Source organism: Octopus bimaculoides, chromosome 30 (genome assembly GCF_046866305.1).
Source record: "Octopus bimaculoides isolate indiv1 chromosome 30, ASM4686630v1, whole genome shotgun sequence".
Lineage (NCBI taxonomy): Eukaryota > Metazoa > Mollusca > Cephalopoda > Octopoda > Octopodidae > Octopus > Octopus bimaculoides.
In genome coordinates this window covers 17,123,709-17,127,860 of record NC_142957.1, presented here as the reverse complement: position 1 = coordinate 17,127,860, position 4,152 = coordinate 17,123,709, and the positions used below count along the sequence as shown (strand labels likewise).

Here is a 4,152-nt window from a genome sequence, read left to right as displayed (position 1 = left end):
GTGGATGCATGTGTCATTAGAAAAGGTTTATGTTAAACATAAGAAGAGGAAACGGAATTAAAAGAGAAAGAAGAAGAAAGGGAGGAGGAGGAGGAGGAGGAGGAGGAGGAGGAGGAGAAGAGGAAAGGAAGAAAAAGATGAGATGAATGTTTAGTAAAAGAGAGAAGAGAGAAGGAATAAATTTTATAGATATATATACAAAAGAAAAGTGCATATATAAGAAGATATATAAAATTGAAAAGTATATATATATAAAAGACTATAAGAAAATGACACCATCATAAATATAAACGCGGATGCCTTCATCATCATCCTCATCATTAATAGCAACAACAATAACAACAACAGCAATAACTTGCAACAAAATGGCGATGATTATAAATATAATACAAAGATGTGCGAATGAAGGAACGAAGAGAAAGAAAGCAAAGATCTGTTGAAATCATCATTGAGATCAAAGAAATTGATAGCATAGAATTAAAAACAACTGATATATAACGTACAATCATTACATCTACAACAGTAACAACAACAACAACAAATGTGTAACAAAAATAAAAAGAAGCGGCAACAACATCAACAACAACAAATACGCTAACTTAACAACAGGCAAAAATAGGTACCGGATTTTACGAAGTCAAACTATTCATTGTGTCACAAAAGGCGCAATCCACACTCGCTTGATCTGACAGCTTGCCGCATAATATGCTAATTCGCTCTGGAAAAAAAAGAGAAAAATAATTAAATATATAAATAAATAAATGAATGACTAAATAAAATGAAGAAGATAAATAAATACTGTATATACATATATATATACATAGGTGTAAGTATGTGTGCTCGCATGTGTGTGTGTACTAGGTGTAAGTGTGTGTGTATACGTGTTTATAAAAATGTTGCTTATATTTATATCAACTTACTCAGCTGTAAACATATAAAAAGAGATAAAAATAGGGAAATGCACAAAATGGGTGAGGAAGGCGAGATATGTAATGGAAGAGAAAAAGATGGAAGAGAGACGAGGAGGAAGAACAAATGTGTGGTATTATGTTTGTGTGTGTGGTTGCGTTTGAGATAGAATGAGGGAGGGGGCTCATAGGTTGGTGGGGTTTCAAAGAGATGGGGCGTTTGTGTGTGGGGCGGTTGTTTTTCTGTGAAATAACTTAAAGTGTAAATGAAGTTTATGAAACGACAACTGCGTCTCAGTAATTCTCGGTTTCTTTTTACTCATTCTCATTATATGTGTGTATGCATTTGTACACACGTGCGTGTGTGACTGTATATATATATATATATATATATATATATATATATATATGTATGTCTATATGTATATGTATATATGTATACATACATATATATATATATATATATATATATATATATATATATATATATATATATACTGTATATATACATATATACTGTGTCGTATATATGTATATATATATATGTATGTGTGTGTATGTATATGTTTGTGTCTGTGTTTGTCCCCCCCCCCCCCAGCATCGCTTGACAACCGATGCTGGTGTGTTTACGTCCCCGAAACTTAGCGGTTCGGCAAAAGAGACCGATAGAATAAGTACAAGGCTTCCAAAGAATAAGTCCTGGGGTCGATTTGCTTGATTAAAAGGCGGTGCTCTAGCATGGCCGCAGTCAAATGACTGAAACAAGTAAAAGAGTAAAAGTGTGAAGAGCAATAATAATAATAATAATAATAATAATAAATGTCCGGATGCAATACCAGGCAATGGCTCTCATGGCTTCTGATCTTAACTGATTGGAAGTGTTATCATGTACATTGTTTTGTCTTGGTATAAAAGGTGGCCTACAGCAAATATTCTGCTCAATACCACAGATTTGCTTGTCAGTTGTTTGACTTTAACCAGTTGAGCATGTCCCTTGATGGATGATGTTATGTGCATCTCTGATCAGGAGCAGAAGTAGTTAGGGAGCATCATAGCCATGTGTTGAGAGGAATTCTTTGGGGTTTGAATAATTCACTTTTGGAAACATGGGTGTTTTGCTCAACATCCTTCAACAAACCTTATTCAGGGACCTTTTGATCGGGATGGGCTACTCGATCTGAAGAAAATTCTAACTGGGCCCCACCTGCTAGGGGTCAATACAAAAACACAGACATAAAATGTTGGGGTTTACATATAATGAAATAGTAAAAAAGGAATTTGAAATAATGAAAGAAAGAATACGCGGTATAGACTGATAACGAAGGGACAAATGCATAGCAGAGAAAGGTCTACGAACTGCTTAGAGCGACATTGCGTCTGTCGCTACGCTCTGAGTTCAAATTCCATCGAGGTTGACTTTGCCTATCATCATCATGATCAACCCCCTCCTACTCCTCCTCATCATCATCATCATGATAATTATGATCGTCATCGTCATCGTCATCATCATCATTGTCATCGTCATCATCGAAAGTGTCATAGCTGTCTTTTGTCATCTAAACCAGCACAACAGTAACACAATCGATCTCCGCAACAACCACAACAACAACAACACATCGAACAACCATAAACATACACGGAACAAAGCAAATCGTTTAATTACATCCCCCCCCCCTCGACCCCCTCGACCCCCCACTCGAGCCCCCCCCCCCCTCCATATTGATGTTTCTTGGGGATGTGATTGAATGCGAGTCTATGCAAGAAGAAAGCAGCAGCGGCAGTAGTAGTAGTAGTAGTAGTAGTAGTAGTAGTAGTAGTAGTAGAGGAAGAGGAAGAGGAAGGGAGGAGGAGAGGAGGAGGAGAAGGAGGAACAGAAGAAGAAGAAGAACAGGGGAGGAGGGGGAACAGAAGAAGAAAAAATGAAGGAAAAGTAAATTAGAGACGATTCCAACAACAACAGCAACAACACAAACGTTGACAGAAGGAAACTGCAACAGAAACAACACAGACTACTACCACCACCACCACCACAACCACCACCACCACTACTACTACTACTGCTAGAAGATTCCTTCAAGATTCCAAAGAGAAATAAATAGATAAATAAATAAATAAATGATGTGTAAGGCAATAAGATTTTTAATGAGCTTTTCATTAATTAATTACCAATTAGATAGAAGAGAAATAAAATTAGAAAAAAAAAATAATTAAAGGAACATACAAATAAAAGAATATAGAAAAGAAAAATACAGAACAACAACAACAAATAGATTTTACGTATTGTTTAACGTTGATTGTCGTTGTTGATGTTGTTGTTGGTCGTGATGGATGTTGTTATTGGCTGTTGTTGACTTTGTCGGGTTTGATGTTGTTGTTGTTGTTGTTATTATTAAGGGAGTAGCGCATGCCATCAAAGTGACATTGGGGGTACAAATATATACGAAGCCCAGTATACCCATCATGGCTACCCGTTCTAATAAGGGTACACCAGGCACATGCATCACCACCATATGTGCACAAACATGGTGATCTCGTATCAAGATAAATAGCGCATGACCCTGCAGATGGGGGCTCAGAATTTTCTTTTCACGTCCAGCAGCCCATCCCGATCAAAAGGTCCCATTATTATTATTATAATAATAATAATTATTATTATTATTATTATTATTATTATTATTTATCACTTCTTATTTTGAACTTGACAAAGACAGACGTAAACATCGTTGAAAGATCGTTCACCCAATAAAATATCTTTCAATCGAATCGCGCTCTTCGTCTTGACTGTTTACCTTTGAGAAGAGTTACGTTAATCCTTTTTAAAATATTATCATCATCATCATTATTATTAATATTATTATTATTATTATTGAGTGAGAGTGCTGGGCATGCCATCAAAGTGACACTGGGGTAAAATACACGAAGCCCAGTATACCCATCGTGACTACCCGTCTGATAAGGGTACACCAAGCACATGCATCACAACCATATGTGCGTGAGATGGGGATCTCATATCAAGATAAACATCGCATGACCTCGCAGGTGGGGCCCAGCTAGAATTTTCTTCAGGTTGAGTAGCCCATCCTGTTCAAAAGGTCCCCGAATAAGGTTTGTTTAAGGATGTTGAGCAAGACACCCATGTTTCCAAAGGTGAATTATTCAATAATAATGATAATAACAATAATAATGATGATAATAATAATAATAATGATAATGATAATAATAATAATAATAATAATAATAATAA

At 36.0% G+C, this 4,152-nt stretch overlaps 1 long non-coding RNA gene across 2 annotated transcripts in view; it reads right to left on the bottom strand.

Moving 5' to 3' along the window:
* Window positions 1-902, bottom strand: part of LOC149130242 (uncharacterized) — a 170,583-nt gene extending 169,681 nt beyond the window's left edge. For both annotated transcript variants that reach the window (XR_016239168.1, XR_016239169.1), the window contains exon 1: window positions 624-902. This is a non-coding gene — a long non-coding RNA (uncharacterized LOC149130242). The remainder of the gene's footprint in view (window positions 1-623) is intronic.
* Window positions 903-4,152: the final 3,250 nt, after the last annotated feature.